Source organism: Lathamus discolor, chromosome 5 (genome assembly GCF_037157495.1).
Source record: "Lathamus discolor isolate bLatDis1 chromosome 5, bLatDis1.hap1, whole genome shotgun sequence".
NCBI classification, from domain to species: domain Eukaryota; kingdom Metazoa; phylum Chordata; class Aves; order Psittaciformes; family Psittacidae; genus Lathamus; species Lathamus discolor.
The window spans coordinates 102,646,362-102,667,496 of NC_088888.1; the positions used below are offsets into that span (position 1 = coordinate 102,646,362).

At 36.8% G+C, this 21,135-nt stretch overlaps 1 protein-coding gene across 2 annotated transcripts in view; it reads left to right on the top strand.

Moving 5' to 3' along the window:
- Nucleotides 1-3,939: 3,939 nt before the first annotated feature.
- The window catches only part of TDRD15 (tudor domain containing 15), a 33,672-nt gene continuing 16,476 nt past the window's right edge, over nucleotides 3,940-21,135 (top strand). Inside the window, exons 1-2 of one of the 2 annotated variants that reach the window (XM_065681722.1) lie at nucleotides 16,234-16,296; nucleotides 20,898-20,983. The gene's annotated coding sequence lies outside the window, so the exon portion shown is untranslated. Of the gene's footprint in view, nucleotides 3,997-16,233; nucleotides 16,297-20,897; nucleotides 20,984-21,135 lie in introns of those variants that run through there. The other variant, XM_065681727.1, reaches the window with a different exon arrangement.

Below are 21,135 nucleotides of genomic sequence, written 5' to 3' on the forward strand. Positions count from 1 at the left end.
GCTACAATCTGAGTATCAATTCTGGTTTTTAACAGTAAAATAGGGGGAAGGGCAATTTTAGACTGTTATCAGTCATAACAAAGCTGAGATAAAGCAGCAAAACCCACCTTAAGAGCTGGGTGAATGGTTGGGCAGTGAAGCTACAGTGAGCTCTGCCCTGCTCTGACTGTGCTTGAGGGCAGAACCACTATTACCAAGTTCAAAATCATCTCCACGCACTGCAGTCTGCACTACATAGATATGTGTCAAGCTGAGCTCAGTCTAACTGAGGAAGGGGTTAAAGACTGAAATGTATGGAATGAAAAGAAGAAAGGTAAAGAAACAGCACGAACTTGTTAACGTAACAGATAATAAAGGCATTAAAAAAGAATAAATAAATATTATTTTGATATGGGAGAGTTTACCATGATATGGTTGATTGACAGAATCTCTTTTACTAGATAAAAAAGAGCAAGACATGATAGAAAGAAGTTTAAGGGATATAAGGGCAGGCTCCTTTACAGCTGACATGGTCTCATCACCCTTACATGGCACCACCAGTATGTTCCATGAGCCCTTAGTGATATGGTTTAGTGATGAACTTGGCAGTCCTGGGCTAATGGTTGGACTTGATGATCTTAAAGGTCTTTTCCAACCTAGTTAATTCTATGATTCTATGATATTATGTGTCCTAAGAAAAAAATAGATAACCAAATGCCTTATTATTGTTCTTTTTATACTGATTTTGGCATGCGCATTAAGCATTCCTGAAGTCTCTGGACATTGCTTGCTCTGACATTGGCTTGCTGAACTACAGGACTGTCATTTGACAAAAACATAACCTGAGGACATAAATAAATCAAAGCTAACAAATATGACCACTGCTTCCATGCTGATTCTTTGCTATGTAGCTCAGCTGGAGACAGCAGATGATGTTTCCAGAGCTGACAAGTAAGCAAATAGTCATGTCAGGAAATAATGTTCAGCATACTGAAAAATGAGGACAGGCACATAAAAATTCACAAAAGATTATAGCCTATTTCTTAGAAGGGGAGGTGGCTGCATTGGGCTCATGGTGAAATAACCTTACATGGAGACAAAGTATTCTTAATTTTTCAATTCAGTAAAACCTATGCAAGATTTTCATACCACACCTTTTCTATTAGGATAAGGTTTGCAAGCCGTGCTATGTCAAAGCTTCCATTCATTTTGCTTTCTTTTTTACACTTTTCTCATTTTTTAAGCATGTATTTCCACAATTTCCTCAGTGCCATGCATCCTTGTGGTCTTCTATTTAGAGTAAAACTAATCTCCCCAAAACCTGCAAAAAACAGAGTTCATCCACAGATAACCAGTTACTGGCAAATCAGTCCCATTATGCACCTTATGGCCAGAGAAAATGATGTATTATCAGAATTTCATACAGCAGTAACAAAATAAAAATTCCCATTTTCAAATTACTCTCTTCCTCATGATGAGCAAACAAAACAGAACAGGCACAAATGAAAGGATTAAAAAAGATGTTCTGTATGAGCCTGTCGGTTCCTCTGATTATGATTTTTGTTATCCTTTTATATGAAGAGAAGGGACCTAAATGCTTGTTTCCAACAAACCAAGTAGATGCTTCAATTATATCATCACAAGTAGAAAAAGGAGTAAAGGAGAGCGTAGAAAAAATTCAGTGGGAAATTACTGATTTACCTACCTGACTCCAAAAACCATTTGGGTGTACACTAGATACTAACTTTTGTCCCTGTCTGTGAAGTCTACCCATATTTAATCTCGGAGGGTATTCTCCTGAAGTGTGGATATTTTACTTTCAATTACTTAAAACTCCCTAGGCTTGCAGAGGGACACCCAACACCAGAAAACTCCACATTTTCAAAAGACTTCCGAAAGACCTCACCTCCAATTTGCTGTTGGTTTTGTTTTCTCTTGACTTACATCCTCAGACAACATTTTAATGACATTTATATACATACAGGTATGGAATTAGAGTGGAATTATTTTCACCTAATTTAGTTTATCTGTAATCATAAATTGACCATCTGGATTAATCTGATCAAACATTTTTAATACAAATATATGTATTTCATCTAGAACCCAAATTCCTCCCATACCTAACAGGAGAGAAAAAGGGACCTCTAGGTACATCTTATCTCCTTCTATAAAGTTAAATCTAAAATAGAGCAGGTGACTTGTGCTAACATGCCTACTTCTTTCCACTCAATATAAAGCTATCTTGGACAACCGGTTCATATTTTAATGCTATACACTAAATACTTATAAGATGCACTGTCCTAAATTCCAAAGTCTAAAGAGATTTTTATATATAAATAAGTTCTTATTTTCTTATTTTGGTGCCTTAAGAATTTTTACAATACATCCCTCAGGAGTCTTAAGTCTTGCTTAAACAAGATTATAAATACCTTTATTACCTAGGAATTATTTCATATCACTTTGCACATCTAACCTAGTCTAACTTTTATGAATCACTTAAAAGAGACACCTAGTGATTGTGTGTTTATAGTTACATAAACTGTGCTGAATTTCACCCTCTGGGTGTTCTTAAACGGTCAAAACTTTTATTACTCCTCCTCCTTAGAAGAAAAGCTATGAGATTAAGTTACTGCTCCACAGATATCTTAAGCTGTTTTCGTACATGCATTCTATGTTTATGTCACCATTCCCAGTTCTTTCTAAACCAATAATAAGACATTTACTACTTGGGAGACTAAATAAAATATAAATTGCCTTTTATAATCTGAAACAGGATCCTTTATCCATACCTTTCGGACAGCACTGTAAGGGAAATTGCATGGTTTTCATCAAGGACAATGAATTACCTGTAAACTGCTATTCAGGTCTTATGTAAAAGTTCAACCTCTGACGATAAACTAGAATAGAGGGGATGCCAGCATTTGCTCATGTTTTATAGATACAGTATGGAAAACAGAACTCCCCCAAGTTCAGTTTCACAAGCAGACGTGTGAATTTCAAATAGCAGTCTTGCTACACATACATATGATATGTCCTCTTACGATTGTACAAACTGGGAAAAATAGTTTTCTTATGCTAAAAATCATGTACTAATGAGTACAAAAAAATTTTTACCAAGTAACTTCTTTCCTGACTTGGAAATACTTTTTATATAAGACATGGCAGTGGAAATGATTAGACAAAAGGTGAGTACTTCACTGGCTTATCAGAACTCTGTTAAAAGATTGTTGCAACCCCTGGTTAGGGTCACCAGTCCTCCACATACAGGATTAAAAACCCCAGTAAAAACAACTTATGTAAAAGACTGTTTTTTCAAGGATGAAGCATCTTTTCTGTGGCCCTTACAGGCAGCAAGAATGATTACAAGATTCCTCTGATAACAGACACTGAAAAGTAACATGCAAATTCAGTATTACATCAGAAAATTTTCTCATTTGCATCAAGTTAATTAGCAGAGGTGTTCTTTTGCGGCACAGAGAAAATGAACAGACCATGGCACCCAGCCACTTATACTCCATACAGGAAAGATGTCTCCATACTAAATCAAATCTACAAAGCCACAAATTACTTGTTTTCTTGTATAAGGCAGCCAATAGTGGGATACTCATCTTTAACTGCAAATTCCAAGTAATTTATGGATATATTTATAAAATGTAAAGCAAATTATTAAAAATCATTATCTTCTCTCATGTTTTTAAATTGTAAATTCAATATTTACTGACACTTTCATAGGTACTCTCTTAACTGCAGTTCTTAATTTTTCACTTTCTCTTGTAAAAGATGGAATCATAGAATCATAGAGGAATAGGACTGCTCAAAAAGAGTTCAGCTCTCACTTACTTACACAGTGAAAAACAGCTCATAATCACTATCAGGTCCTGTGACACTAGATATATAGCACCACTCTGCCACTTTTTCTTTATTAATTATTTCCTTCTAAATAGCAATCAGTGAATCCAGATGTCTGAACGTGAGAGATTGTAGCTGTGGCATCTGGATCCTTCACAGATTCCAGAAGTAAGTCTGCTATTGGCATTTAAACTGAATCACGCTCTAAGTATTTATACTACCTTCGGCTTGCTGTGTTATTGTGCATTTATTAATAAGCCGGTGTGCTTACATTTTGACGTGGGAATACTCTGTGCACTTTGGCAGAAAACTTATCCCCATTGAAGTCAATGGGAGTTTTGCCATCACCTGCAAGAGAGCCAGGATTTCATCCTTTGAGTTTCCGCTCACAGGGCTGAACTGAGCTCGCCTTAGGCAGGTTTTTCAATCCTCTAAGCCTTCATTGTTTATCCATTAAAAAAATCTGCTAAAAGAAGAGGTTAAGCCAAAAGATCCTATTTGCTCTGTCTTTATATTATCAGCACAATCATATATCTCCAATTGGAACAAGGGTCAGCACAGAACATGCTCAGATTGAGACTTTCAAAGCGCCCACACAATGGGTGACAGCAGGCAAAGGGATTTTGGCTCAAAGTTAAAGGCAGGATCCACTGGACTCACAGTTCTGTTACTTCCTTCTTGCTGAAAGCAGTCATGCACCATGTTGCTGTGGACCCTCCCCGTGGTGGTTCTGCACTTCCAACACTATTTGAAAGCCATAAATATTTATAGTTAAAGATACATCTTTAAAAAGAAAAAAAAAAAACACAACAAAACCACAATCACTGAACTCAAATATTTTAAACTGAGATTCATCACATATTTTGTGAGCTTTTAAAAGCCTTTTAGAGACAGAAAACTCAGGAACAAATTCTAAGAAATCAAAGTAGTTTGAGAATGGAGTTCTTTTTCTTTAATCTTAAAATATTGTTTTCCATGAAATGGGAATGAAAAGTGCTGGGAAACCTTCTGTGTACTTTTCAGTGTCCTGGTTATTTTGCCAAAGAAATCTAGGGCAAATTTATTTTAGTTAAACATTTATTTGGTAGCCACTGTTTCTCCAAAGATTATTTTGCTATCCTCACCATTAACCATTTGTTTCTCTGAATGTCAATAAGTGCCATAACATTCATCTACAAAGAGGTGTAAGGAAGTATCATTTATTAAGGAAAAGTTGCAGAACTAGTTTTCATGGTTTAAAATCTTGAGTTTTGCAGCTCAGTATCATTCAGGTCATGAACCATTCCCACTGCTATATAGTGAATTTGAAAAACTATCAATCCTTATTACCCCAAAGAATAGAAAAAATAGTATTTAAAGTAAATAGCTGCATTTTTTTTTCATATGGTGGAATGCTTATCCACTAAGAAAAGAACAAAGTTTTAGTTGAACAGCCAAGTTACCAGAGTAATTCTCCATGTGCTCACTCTCAGCTTGCAGCAAATGAAACTCTCAATGTCAGGTTAAGTTCACATCTCCTTAGGGTTAGGCATCTGTATGTCAACAGCTAGATCAGCTTAGCTGACATGGAATAACTTCTGAAGCCAGAATAAATTGAGCATGTATCTGAGTTGAAAGTTGAATGCTAATATTTAGGTTTTATTTATTTTTATTTTAATAAATATAGTATTTCAGTCATGGAATTCTGAAATGGACCAGCATTTGGTTACAACGCTTATGATCTGTCTGCACTTTATATCTACTGCTCCTCAAAGCTACAGAAGTTCATACCTTTTCGGACTACCAGTATAGTCCAAAGCTCTGCCTGTCTGTATATTTTAGCTTCCTTTTTCTAAGTGACAGGATATCCTGATTACAGAAACATGTCTGGCTCATAGATTTTAAATTTCCATTGAAAATTGCCTTTCTTGTCAGTTCATTGCCATGCCTTGGAAAGCTTGCTTTTCTCTACTTTGCCCACTGTCAGCAGTTATCTAACACTGGTCTCCTATATTGTCATACGAGGTTATTATTCTGAGGTGGCACATTTTGCCTGGTTTTGCATTGGCTTCTGTATATCTTTCTTCTGATCAATCTTGCTCTGGGAATTCATATGAAAACTGTGAGAGAGCTCAATATTGCTTATTGCTCTCTCCGCTGACCCAGGCAGAATAGATTCTGAGGAAACCATGGATATGGTAATGAATGGCCAACACATTCCTACCAGGAAAATAAAAAAAAAAAAAAAAATAAGTGCACAGCAAATGCTGAGGAAGAAAACAACTTCATATTAATTTTTAAATAATTCCTGGGCATTAATCATACTATACCTTCACCAGGAAACACCGCAGTTCAGGAGCGGATATGGAAAGCAAAACTGTTCGTGCCAAAGACCAAGTAGCCATAGTATGCACTTTTTGTGGACTTCAGACTAATTTTGATCTAGTTCTACAGACAATACAAGTTAGGACTAGAGAGCTTATGGTGCATACCTGGTTTAATCTTATTTGAAAGGAATGCAGTTTGTGTAGTCCAAGACAGCTCTGTAACGTGGATCAGAGCAGAGTAAGAGAGAGGTTTGCTTTAGCAGCACATGCTGGATCCACATTAAAAAGTGAATGCAGTTATATCTTTAGGTTATCTGAAGTGATTCACTCCATTTTTGAATGCCTACCTGCGTCACGACCTACTTCTCATTAACCTGTTCCTTCCTCGTAATATAGATAGCTAGAATAAGCTAAAGGAGTGTTTTGTATCTCCTCTTACTCCTGCAAGACTGTCAGCCGTCACTGGAAAAGTTTAGCTATTTCTCTACTTCTTAAACCGTTCCATGATTTGATTGCTTCTTTTTTTCATTTCTTTTTATTTTTTTTTGCTTTTATTTTATGTGCTTTGGAAAGCAGACAGGTCAGTGTTTCTTCCACTAAAGAACATGTAAGATTAAGCATTACTTCTCAGAAAGTGGCATTTTAAACAGAGATTAACTCAAGGAATCAGTATAACTAACATTATAATCTTCCCAGAAATGAAAAAGATGGTGTTAGACTTTTATTGTTACCTTTGGTAAGAAACAAAGCTGAGTCTTGTATTCTTTGCTTGCTCAGAACTGCTTATCTAGGTAGGAATTTTGACTGAGCATGAAATACACAGGTAAAATATCTGAGTAAAAGTAAAAATAAGATGTTCTTCAAATTTACTTACTAAATTACCTAGTAAGAGGAGTGGTGACTGGTTCACATTGCATTTTTATCTATCAGCTAAGGGATAGAGCAGTCACACAAAAGCTGAGTAAAATCAGATAGAACATGTACGGACTGAGAAGAGTCTGGAAACCCTGACTTCCATTTCCTGGACAACGGGTTCAACTCTCTAGACTGTTATACACCAGTCTGATGCCTCCTCCAGCTGCAATTTTGGATGAAACTATCTGTGACGCCTGTACTTTTTGTTGAAGTAAATGTGTGTTAGAGGTGTCGAGAGACCTCTGATTGAACTGACCTTCCAAAGGACCTGACATTGAAATGCCTTGTTTGTAAATCATAAACAGCTTTAAGGGATAGAGCAGCACTGAGAAGCCAAGATGGTGATGCCTCAGGGAACATAAAATATTTTGGCACCAAATTAAGTTTTCACTAAAATTATAAGCAAAAATCTTAGGTGCCAAAAAAAAGATTTATATAAACAACTCTAATGAACTAAGTTGCCTACAATCCTAATTGCATTGAATTTCATGTACCCGAAGGTTTTTTTTTACCTTGCCCTTTGAAAGCAAATGTATGAAATTCAGGCTTTGTGCTAGTCCAATGCACTTTCATGCGCAGCATTCTACACCACCTTCCTGTAAAACCCACATGTTAAGAATAGCCAGATAAGTTTGAACACTGGGAATTAACAAAATATGAACATTTCTGAAATTTACACCTGTACTGATTTTTTTAAAGAAAAAAAGAGAGAGGGTGAAAAAAAAAAAAAGATTTGCAAGTAGCTTGCATTTCTTTTTCTAACCTAAAGCATTTAAAACCACTGAACACAGAATAGTAGCTACAGTGTTTTCCAAAAGCATTAAAACAATCTTATGTTACATAAAGACACGTAATTGGAATTCCAGTTTAGATTTTTCATTTGTGTCACTACTTCAAGCAATCCCATTTGTGTCACTTGTACTTTGCTGCCTGGGTGCTTTAAATAATTCTCTTGTAGGCCCAGTTCCCTTAAAAATTCCAACTCTTAACACTATAACTATAGGTCTGTTTACCTGTCTGAAAATTGCAAAGGGGAAATTTACGAAAATATCATGTGTATTTTCTGCTTTTCCCAGGGGAAAAAAAATAGTGTAGGTGTAAACAACTACATACAATATGAATTACTTATCTGGGTTTAGTTTTCCATGAAGTGTATCAGAGTACACCTAGTATAACAGTTGGCACATATTACTTTTCTAGCCAAAAGGTACTTTTTTTTTGTTTGTTTATATCTGACTTCTGTGTCTGACTAAAATTCAAATATCCCTTTAAAGCTACGATTCATTAACAGTACTAAAAGACAAAGACTTTTTTCCTCTCTTAATTTCTTCATTCAAATATATGTTTTATAGCATATATTTGCTGTAAAGCAGTGGTTCCTTCTGCATTTAAGAATATTTTTACATGACTAACTTTAAACCATTTCTTTGTTTTCCTGTTACTAACTAATGAGCTCACTGTCACGCAGCAGACAAATTTATTGTGCTGTGCAAAGGTTGCGGCCAACAGAGATTTGTTACGTGCAAAGTCCAGGTATCTGGGATCTTAGTAATTAAACCATGGTATTTCTTGTTACTTCTTTATAATCCAAATGGGTTCAGATAGAACAGCTTCTTTATAACTTCTCTGATAAGAACTGTGGTAAACAGGAGGCACAGGCAGACACTGGTTTCAGGCTTGAGTTCGTTCACTCACTGACACTAGTTTTAACCCACATGACAATACTGATAAACAGTGGTAGAGTCAGCACTATTGATAAGACTCCTGTTCCCTGTACAAATACTGCACAGGTCTTGCAGTTGAAAAAATTCACAAGAATGCTTATCAAAGTTGTTTTTTGGCTAAGAACCTACTACACTGTACATGCATCTACAGAGTCTAACCTATCTGAGCTCCTCCAAGTCCACACAGTAGACAGGAAATAGGAGATATGTGTTATAGTCTCTTCAATGAAACTGAATCTGAACCATGAATCTGAACTAGGAAAGTTTCATTGTTCTACCATTAACTAGAGCTTGTAAGTACTCCTCTCATCTCATTCTCCACTGGATGATAAAACTATAAAGAGCACAAAAATCCACAGAAGGAATTATAACATTAGCCGTAAAAGTGAGCTAATTGAGTGAGCAACTATACACTCATTGACAACTGCTTAAATACACACACTCCTGACTATGATAGTACAGAAAACAACTAGCTTATATTCCACTCCCAGACAATGGTCTTAGTGTTACCAGGAAGATGCACAAATTTATTAAAATATCATTATTATTGTGTCCATTTTTCAGTTTTCAGAGCTGTCACTGTGATGTTTGCTAATTACCCACAAGATCACCACACAGTACAGGAAATTGGTACTGAAGTCTTTCTACTTCCAAGGAATAGGTTCCATTTAATTTCTTAAGACAGCTGGTGATACACAGGCGGTTCTGCCCAGTACTATTTCATGACTCAGACATGTGCTGATGTATAAGACTGAAAGAGCTTAACTGGATTTCAGTTTTGCTTCCGTCCCACTACCAGTTTTCTAGCATTACGCACAGACAGGTTCAGCACATTTCTTTCATCCCCAGGTAGGAAGGAGATAAACAGAAGATAGTAACAAAACCTTGCCTGCACCCTAACAAAGGATCAGGCAATAGACTGCTACTGGAAAGCGACAAAAGCAAATTACCTCCTCTTCAAGAACCCAAACCTATGACAGGCAGTTATTTATCATTTCTATATGGAACTGGTAGTTAAAAACGATTGATGTCTGAAGCACTTAAGAGCTTTGGTAAAAATAAGCTATATTTCATTGCTTATTTTAGTTGAAAAGCACCAACATGAATGGCTATGCTGTAAGCAATACTAGAGTTACTGCTACTCAAGGTGAAGAGATATTTTCAAGACTAACCTATATCCTTTCATTCTGAAAGGAAACATTTTTAAAATGGTTTCAGAATACAGAAACATTTTTGTGACATTACAGAAGTTGAAAAACATCCGACTGAGACAGCTGAAGAATGTTTTCAAAAGCTGCATCTTTAAAATTTGGACCACCCAAATACAATATATTTCTTTCTTATATTTGATAAGAACTTAGGTGAAATGTTATGTATATTTGTGCCATTAACTTTACATTTCCTTCATATTTTTGAGGGCTTTTGTGTTATTTGTGTAGTTGAGTTTTATTTTTTCCTCTTTTCTCTGCAAAAAGTTAAATTATTTTGGCAATTATAAATGGATATCTTGATTTGTGGCAGTAACAGAACCCTATTATCCAAACTGTGTGCAAGAAAGTCCATAAATTATGGAAATTTAGTGTTGAATGGTTGATCCACTTTACTGGATATATCACAGAATCGCACAAGAAATTAGGCTGGCAGGGATAATCAGGAAGTCGTCTGGTCCAACCACTTTTCTCAAAAGAGAGTAGACTTCAAAGTTATATCAGATTGCTTAAGGTCGTGACCAGCTGAGTTTTGAATAATCTCCAAGGATCGAGATTCTACAACCTCTTTGAGAGACCTGTGCTATCATTTGATCACAGCCATCCTATGAAAGATGTTCTTTTTTGTTATCTAACTGGAAATTCCCTTGCTGAACTATATTTCCCTCAGCCTTCCACTGTTCACAGTTGAGAAGCATGTGGCTTCAACCTAGGTAGTTGATCACCCTACAACTCTCTTTTCCTACGGCTGAACAACACAGCTCTCTCACATCATGTATCAGGTGCTCCAGGCTCCTAACCATCTTGTCAGCTTCCCTCCAGACTTTCTCCAGTTTGCCAGTGTCTTTCTTATACCTTATAGACCCAGGACTGGACACAGTATCCCAGATGCAGTTTTAAGAGTGCTCAATATAGAGGAACAATGACTCCCCTAGACCTCCTAACTACTCTGCTGCTCCCTACAGCTTCTTATAAGGTAGGCCTTCATAGCTGGAGAGACATAGTGCTGACACATTCAGCTTGTCTACTAGTTCCCATTCTGCAGGTCTGCTCTTTTATCAAGTCATTCCTTGTTCTAACCACTGACTGTTAACCTCTGAAGCACTGCAGTCTAATCAAGTCTTCTAGGCAACTCTAGCCCCTTTACCCAGTACACACCTACCCACTTTGATTTCAAGAAGCTATGACACACTATTTTGAAACCTTGCTACAGTCTACATAAAGAAATGGGAACTTGCTGACAAAATGCTAGCTTTCCTCTAGTCCTTAAGTATCTAAAGACTTACTAAAATCAATATTAAAAGTACAGAGGCCCCCTCTGGCATCTTAAAAAAAAACAAACAAAAAACCCAAACAGAACACATTTGGGTGCAAGTTATGCCTATATACTTATTTTAAAGTATGCATTATGACAGATCACAGAATTGTTAGGGTTGGAAGGGACCTCTGGATATCACCAAGTCCAAACCACCTGCCAAGGGGGTTATAATGGCTGACATCTAATTTCTCCATTAGTTAATATTGGAGTGGAAAATATTTGGGCATGACCTTACCCTAGAGTCACCTAATATCCTTTCAAAAAATGAAAATAACAATATTTCCAGAAGACTTTTGTCTATTCTGCATAAATATTGGCAGCATATCTTTGTATTCCTACAAATAGACAAAAACACAATCAGAAATCCCTGATATAGTTGAAACTTCTAAAACTGCCTTTAAGTCTTCCAAACATGTTTTTTTTCCTTATGTCTGTTTACTTTCCTTTTAACCTTTCTTCAATGTCTAACCTCTCAGTGAAATCCAGTCATGTGACTTTCACCTTTCTGCATATTTGATCCTATTGTATTTGTCCCCCCTTATATTTTCAGTCCTGTGTGATTGTTTTTATGTGGTTTCCCAGTACCTAGTATGCTATGAAAGTAAAGTCAGTTACCACTAACATTCTCCTATCTACATTTATAATGAATTGGCTCATGATTGTTCCCTAATTTTAAGATGTTATGAGGGTGCTTTAAGATTAGTGTAATGATGTCTACAGGTTGTTACTCATATTGAAATCTCCATAAAAGTACAGTTTGCTTTCTTCTCCATAAGCAATCTAAAGAAAATAAACAGATGGGCTATTCTTTTAAGCTCCACTCACAGGAATAGTTCTGTGGAAGGCAGTAACAATCGCTGTCATAGGTAGACGAAGACAGCTTATGCTGAAGACAAAGGCTGTAACAGCCTCATGTGACTATTTATCTGGTCTGCTTCTACTGCCTCCACTTCTCTCAGGTCTCAGAACCAGCAGGCTAGGTGTGCCTGCAGTAGCGGCTAGCTTTTATCTGCTGTTTACTGAACAGTTGAGGTTCTTTCCTATCACGTGACAGACATGTTCCTAGCGTGATGATCAGTAATGTACTGAAACACTAGTCACTGAAGGTGAGGAATGGAAATGCTATGAATAGGTTCATAGAATCTTAAAATCTTAGAATCATACAGTCATAGAATTATAGATTTAAAGAATCAAAGAATGGTTCAGTTTAGAAGGGACCTAAAAGATCACCTAGTTTCAATCCCCCTGTCACAGGCAGGACACCTTCCACCAGACCAGGTTGCTCAAAGCCCCATCTAACCTGGTCTTGAAAACTTCCAGGGACAGGACATCTACTTCTCTGGGCAACCTGTTCCAATCCCTTACAACACAGTCTGTCTGACAGGAGAGGTGCTCCACCCCCCTGATCATCTTCTTGGCCTCCTCTGGACTCATTCCAACAAGACCATATCCTTCTGTTGAGAACACCAGAACTGTACACAATCCTCCAAAGCAGAGGGGCAGAATCACCTCCCTTGACGTACACAACCTTCTTTTGATGGAGCCCCAGGACATGGTGGGCTTTCTGGGCTGCAAGTGCCCATTGCTGGCTCATGTTGAGCTTTTAATCCACCAAAACCCCCAAGTCCTTCCCCTTAGGACTGCACTCAACCCAGTCTCTGCACAGCCTGTAGCTGTGCCTGGGATTGCCCCAGTCCATGTTCAGGACCTTGCACTTGGCCTTGTTGAACTTCATGAGGTTCACACTGGCCCACCTGTCAGCTTGTCAGGGTCCCTCTGGGTGGCATCTGTTCCCTCCAGCGTGTTGAATGCACCAAATAGAGTGGTGTCCTTTGCAAACTTGCTAAGGGTGCACTCAGTCCCATCAGCAAATATGCTAAACAGTGCTGGTCCTAATATCAACCCCTGAGGAACATCATTTATTGCTGGAGTGGACACTGAGCCTGTCCATGAAGACTTCTGCTTCTCTTTACTCAGATTTTCAAATAAGCAGATTGAAGCCTTCTCCTCCCAGTCACCATCTTTCTAAATGGCTCTGCTGGCATAGGCAGGAGTAGATTTTGGGCAATGAATTATATGTCTGTGTTATACAGTTGCAGTGCAGTGCAATTCATCACAAAAATCTGGCATTTCAGAGAAGCACTCAGAAATATACTGGACATGCATTGGTTTTCTGTGTCTGCAGCAACTGATCGTGTGAGAGGAAATAAATAATATATATGTAAATAATACAGCTGGAGATGCTGGGGGAAGAAGTATCTGATCTTGACATACAGGTTCTACGCAATTAAAACAGCCATCTGCAAGCATTCATTGTCACTTGCTACAGAGCTGTTGGCAGCACAGTTATTATTACTTCATATAAAAAATGTTGCTCCCTCTTCTTTTGCCTAATGTTCACTGTCCAAAACCGAATAACCCACTATCTCTAACCTTTCCAGCTTTCAGTAACATCATAAACTGATTAAATTAAGTTTCTTCTATTATTCTGACTCCTGGAATTAATACTGGCAATTAAATATATAGGCCAAGACATCTGACATTAGTAGGATAAGCTGCATGAACAAGGAGCATCCACATACATAAGGACAGGGTCATGATATCGATGTGTAAATTCTTTAGGGCAATGTCTATGTTTTTTAGCTCCATGATACCTGATTGTGATAAACCAGAAATATTTTAATTAATAGAAATTACTTAGTAGTCTGAGACTTAGACCAGTGGTCTTGGTAATCAAAGATTTAAAAAAAAAAATCAAATTAAATGAATGATAAAAAGACAGTATCTATATCCCTGACCCAGAAAAACAAATATGCAAATTAGTGGTTGCCAAGGCCTAGGAAGGTAATGAATGTAATTAATGTAATCACTAATTGCATGGCAATAATCTACAAGCAATAGCAACTTAGCAGTCCTCAAGATAAATTCAGGATGTGTGGTTTCTACATACACACAATTTGTAGTGTGAGTTAGCTCATAGTTACACAGTGTGTGTGTTTACCAAATTCAAGTTTTGAAGTGCTGCTTTGCAGATTGAGCAATCTTCATTTATTCTGCTTTGTCATAAGATCAGATATACTGGTTATCCTCAGTAATTTACTCTCTGAAATTACCATGAATCTGACTTAATTTACTGATTCCAAGAAAGGTTCATATGAGAAGTCACACAGATGAGCATCCTTACCCTTGACCCAACTTTCTGTAGACCTGTTTGTGAAGCTTGTCTGCAAAATGATTTTTTTTTCTTGAAAATTATCCATACATTCTTACCTTTAGGGTTTGTTTGCAAAGGCCCTTTTCTCAAGTCACTATTTTACCAGGTGTTAGCTCATTCTTGAAATGTGGCCTCAGTATATCTGGGCACAAATAAAACAGAGAAATATGTACTTCAGAAGCAGCTATGAATTTCACTAAGACTTTGCAAGAGAAGGCAGACTTAAGAGATGCCAACTATCAAGTCCTCCTCAGTTCTGAAGTAGCTGGAAACAAAGATTGCAGTTGGATCTGCCCATCTCAAGATTGCTTTTAATTTCATAGAAAACAACAGTCACCACTTTACATGGTACTATGTATCACTTGTAGTTAATTCTATAGGATTTTTTCCTATGTACAACAAAACTAATCTTTTGAGGCACAGTTTCAACTCAGCTCACGAAGGTGGAAGCCTTGTGAGACGAACTGCTCTTAAGAGTAACTATTGGTATCACAGGACTGGCCCAACCCTCAGTTAAAACTTAAGTCAGATAGATCTCCATTAGAATTCCAAGTATAAATAGAGTTTTTCAATATATATTAAAACTCTAAATAAAAAGAAATTTGTCAGGACTGGTCTGTCTCCACACCTGTGATTTCAAAGGCATTTACATGAGTATTATTATTCTAAGGCAAATAATGTGGTAAATAAATGTTAAGTTTAATGTGGTACTGGTAGAGACGAAACATTAGTCTGCATCTGAGAAAAGAACTGAGAAAAGACACCATGAAGACAGTTTGGCATTTAAAATGCAAAATAGGCAGGACTTGCTTAAGAGAGAAATCTAGAAAGTCTAGATAACCTCAAACCCATTAAGCTCTGAAGTTTTATGCAACTTCAAAATCTGTATCAGGGCATTACGTACATTTTGATCCTGAAATTTCCTGGTTTGCCAGTGTCAAATCCAAGGACAAAGGCAGATCAGGACAGAGTTCTGAATGAGTCTCAGAAGTTCATAGTTAATGTGACAGAAATGTATTAATTGGTATTCAAGAAATATTTAAAACTGGAAAAAATCCTACTAAAGCTGTTTTTCTTTCATTTAACAGAAAATCCCCCCAATCTGTTAAGGCTCTTAGGAAGTTTCTGATTGTAGAGAAGTTATTTTCATACTTGTGTTTGATTTTCAGTTTTACTAATGTCTTAACTGCTCTCAAACATGTATTTTTTTTTCCTTTTTTTTGGGGGGTGGGGGGGATGGGGGTGGAGAGGAGGGGTAAGTCGGGGGAGAGCTGGGGAAGGAGTCCAAAAAATGCAAAGACTCAAAGAACCTGGCACCTAATTCGGCTGTCAGTCTAGATATTTTGTGAGAATTCACAGCAGCTTTTCTCTGATGGAAGCTGACACTGCAACTGAAGGTGTGAGTGCAGCGGAGAATGGTTTAAGCAAGTACCAAACACATTATCTGAAGACTGTGGATGTCAGAGCAGAATAGCAAGTAAAGCATATGCCTAAGGTCCCCACTATGATTGCACAACCCATGGTGAAGTCTGTGCAATTGCCTCTTTCCTGCTGTTAACCCATGTTAGCCAGTTCAAAGCTACTATGTTTATAAACTTGCTTATATTCAATACATATATACATTCTGATTTTTATTTTGCTGGATATGTACTGCTAGTGTATGTAGTTCTTGAATAATTTCATATTTTGTCAATTACTTATATTTTGTTCTTGCTTGTCTATTCTTACTACAGAAGATCTTTTAGAGGTATTGTCTATTCTTGCTACAGAAGATCTCTTAGAGGTATTGCATATTGTGTAATACTTTGTGGGGGTGGGGGGGCAGAGAATGATAAGAATTATGCAAAGCAAACACTTTTAGGGCTTAGATCGACAGATAATGCTAAATTTCAGACCACAATGACCTGTTCAGCTGAAAGATCACCCTGACACAGAGCACATGAAAGAAAATTAATCACTTCAATGAACCGCTATGACCATTTGACTGAATGTGACCATCAAACTCCTCCTGCCTTTTCCATTCCCTTGCATTATCCCATGTAACAAAGAAAATTGCAGTAAAAATGTCAGTTAAGCTTCGAATCAATTTGGTTTGGAACCATTATATGATTTTATGAAAATTGAAAATGCTTGCTTCCTCTTAACATGGGTAAGGGTGTGCTCTCTGCAGACAGAGAATGAGTAATTTCTACTTTTAATGGCCCTTCTTTTACATTAGGTAAGTGACAATGTAGTTTTTCCAATGAAATACCTAGAAAAGTCACTGTGTACCCTTTCAGTGGGAATGAAGTCAACTTCTTAGAAATCAGCACATAGAGGCTACATCTGTGCCCCAGGTGTGCCAAAAAGGATCTGGGATTATCCTCTGCCCTTTACTCAACTGGCATAATACAGCTGCACCCTCATCATTAAAATTCTGTACTCTCCAAACAAGGTCACTGTAAAATAGTTCCTGACCCAAGCTGAGTTTATAATTATGCCCAGGAAGTTTTTTTGTTGACTCCTGACAAAACTATGACAATGAACACTCTGTACAGAAGAACTGTCCCCTTTTGCTTAGATCTTACATAAATCTGTCACTAAAAAAAATCTAGACTTTTCCAGATTCAATCTGTCACTGACTTCCCATAAGGGTAAATTTTCCTCTTTATTTTGAAAATAACATATGTGCAAATTTCACAAAACATCTAAATTTAGCCTTGAGATAACTTCTTAATATTAAACAGGGTAGAGCTAATGAAGCATTCTTTCTATTTGTTTGTGTCTTGGTTTTAACTGACAAAGTTTATCCACAGATTATGGTGCTTGATGCAGGAATTAACAGATAAAATTTTAGGAAGATTGTCAGGAAGAATTGTGACCTACGTATTACAGATCTACTAAAAACTTAATAACCTGCTTCACAAATGGTAACATTTGATCAAACTCAAACTAGAAACATAGTTTTATTTTAACTTAGTTAAATAATTTATTCATCTTTTAACCTACAAGAACTGTCTGAAGCATAAACTTAAGTTTCACAGTAGCATTCTTTAGGAAGTAAGATATTAAGGAAGGACTCAGGGTTATTGTATTTACATATGAAGAAGATTCTCATTAAACACAAAACATTTGTAATTTGTGTTCTTAAATAAATTTATCAGGACTGTATTTACTTTAGACAAGAAGCAAAAAAATCTCTAGAAACATGATTTGTATGTGAGGGTTTTTTTACTGAGCTCATATTTACCTCTGTATGTTGTAGATTGCTACAGCAGTAGCAATCTTAGCAGGTCATCATCCTTTATTATTCAAGAGTGTACTGGTTATCTTAAATGCTGGTCTCACCACATTAAGTATTTCAAGGTTAGATCATGCATTACGTAACACGAGTACCAGCACTTTGGTGTTGTATATGTTCAGCAGTATGTGGGAATTAGAGAGTTAATTTGATTTTGTTCATACATGGATTGTACATTAGCTGTGCGTAACTGCCCCTTGGAAATGTACTCATGAAGATGATTGGCTGTCTCAGTATTTGAAATCTATTCTTAACATACATGTGAAACACTTTGTTAACAACATCAAGTCATGCCTTATAACTTCTTAGTTTAGAAGATTCCCTCTTACTGTATAAAGAAATCTGTATAGAAAAAAAATGTATTGTTATAAGAGTTTATATGGAAATCCATAGGGTAATATTTGGAACCATGTTTATTCAGCCTTTTTAGCCTCTGGTTTAGATGTTGCTGCTTTGAAACTGAGGTATGATGCACTGTTAAACCTCATAGCACATCTGTGTAGAGTGTAAGGGGACTAGGTTTTGCACTAAGGCAGTTGAGCTGATACCAAAAACCTACAATGTACAAGGCCTGAATGTGTTTTACATGGCTTACACTGCAAGTAAAACTAAAGTATACGAAGCAGAAATCTCCAGCTGCCCAGAAATACCACTTTACATGACAGAGAAGGGAAAACTTAAGGGTAGACTGAATGCTGGGAAAAGAGCTTAGCAAGAAGTCTGGATCAAGAGGTGCAACTTACATAATTTTCTGAATGTGGCCAAGCTCTGTGTCAAGCAGGAGTGATTTAAAATGAAAAATCATGCTACTCAGTACATTTTATCTTTTAATTGTAGTACTGTCATCTTTTGAATCTTGATCCTACAATCAAATTTACAGATGAAAAATTCAAAGAAACGCTTACAGGCACATGGATGCAGTTGTGCAAGTCTGACAGTCCAAGCAAAACCTTTAAATGAAAACTACCCATATATCATTTTTGCTTTAGTGGACTTGAGAATCAAAACCAATCTGCAGCACAAACACTGAAAAGCCAAATAGAAGCTGTTTTTTACTTTCCTCACAGTATTAGCAATAACACATAATACTTTTCTTGTTGCTTACATATATGGAGTGAAATCCTTGCTCCAGCGAATTCAATGGGAGCTTTGCCATTGCCTTCCAAAAGGACAAAATTTTCTTCCAGTGCTCGTGTGATTTTCAGCCTGTATTTGCCTCTTTAATGCATGTGATGACAAAATCTTGTACTTCAATTCCAAGGATGGATCAGCACCCCACAGCAATTAAAATTGCTACAGTATATCATACTTTCCTAGTATATTGTCTGAAGGAACACAGCACAGAAATATTTTTGCTTTATGCTGTACAAATAGCTAAAATTTACAAGAAAAATAGTTTTAAGATATTTTAACTTCAAATCTATTTCTAAACTCATCTCTGAATGTATGAAATTATATATGCAGGTATGTTAGTACACAACAACCTTCTTTTACCTAACTGAAGGTAGGATTTAGTCATTCATTAAAAACAGTAGTGCTAAAGGCCACATACATCCATGTGAACATCTGAGAGTACTAGTATGAAAGAATAGGTTGTGCAGAAAGTATGAAAAGAAAGCATATATTGTAATGAACATTACAGTTATAGTTTGTGCTATGATTTCAAATTTAATACAAATGGCCAACATCAAATGCTAGGAGAGTCTGAGAGAACTCCTTCTGTTTGTAAACAGAGACAAGATGTAAAATATTTAACAAGATGGATATAATGATTAACAGTCAAATCTAACATTGTAAGGCTTTTAAGAAAAATCAAACATGGGACTAGCTTAAACCATAGACATCAGCTTCAAAAAGATGCTGAGCACTGCTACAGTGGAAATTAGAGAGGTTCAACATTCCTAAATAAAAAGCCTTTTACAGATTATAAACCTGAACTATGAGATGAAGAAACTTTTTCCTTTCTGTATTTTTCCTCTCTGGATTATGTTTTAAATGAAAATTGTGCATAGAGAGTCCAGGTAAGAATATGTTCCTTAAACATTATGCATCCAGTGGAAATATACATAGACATTGTTTTGGGGGAAAAAACCCCAAACTACCCTCTTTTTTAAGACTGTGGGAAGTTTCACTTTTACTTGAATGTGTAAAAAATTCACAAACAGGTTTGCTAAGGTTTTACGTATGAATTAAGAGCACAAAAGTGTTGTCAGATATGTATAATCCAAAATGCAATCCTCTGCAGACACTCATGGTATTCAGAATTTATTCTGCAAGAGGCTGTGGGTCTTTCTTCACATATTGTTTGTATGGCTGGGGCCAGAACTTAGTTAATCGATTTGGAAGATAGAAATGACTTATGTGAAGAACCTATTAGAACATTCAGTTTGTCTCTTCAGGGACAACTAGATGATTTAGCAGGTCTTTTTCCACCTTTTAGTTCCTGTGACTTCATGACTCACAGTTCAATGAGCTCACTAACCATCAATACATGCAATAGTTTGTTCCACCACTCATCAGAAATATTACTATTTCTAATGACAGAATTGCTACTGCATATGCAACTTCCTTTTCCCCCTCAGAATAAACTGACCTCAGAATTAAGAAAAAAAAAACCCCAACCAAACAACAATGAAACAAAACAAGAAACCTTTTTGATCTATACATCTTTAAAAATATTTGCTGTGCAAAATGGAACACTCTGAATCCAAAGAACTGAAATTATTAAAATTTTATTCTCCTTTTCCTGTATGGTCATTCAACCTCTCCACTAGCCCTACTCTTCCATCGCCAAGTTGAAGTATGGGAATTTACCCAGGGTGCCCAAGTGTAGCTTATCTCTGTGTGCTTTTACATTAGTTTACATTTAGTGAAGAACAGGAGGTGAATCTCCTTACCATTCCCACTTACCCTGCTTTGATCAGCACTGCTGACCTATTCCACAGTGAACAAACAAATTCTTTGGAATGAAACTCAAAACCACTTTTCAACTGCTAGTAGACATCCAGTCTGTGTGACTACACTAGAGCTAGTTTTAAACAATCCTCTGTCCCTTAAAACTCGTTGGATATTGGGTCACCAGCACCAATAATTTAACTTTACAGATCTACTCTGATTGTGCCACAGCAATCGCTAATGCAGATGGACTCTAACATTCTCTCATCCCACACATCAGATGCAGGTACCCAAGGTAAGACTGCAGTGCAGGGTCTTCTTATGCATGTCTCTGCATTATGTGCCTAACTGATATTTAAGATGACATAGTTGTCATGACTATACCACACAGCATCATACAAATAGCACAGCAGAGAAACCCAACCTCACTACTAATGGCAGGTCTGG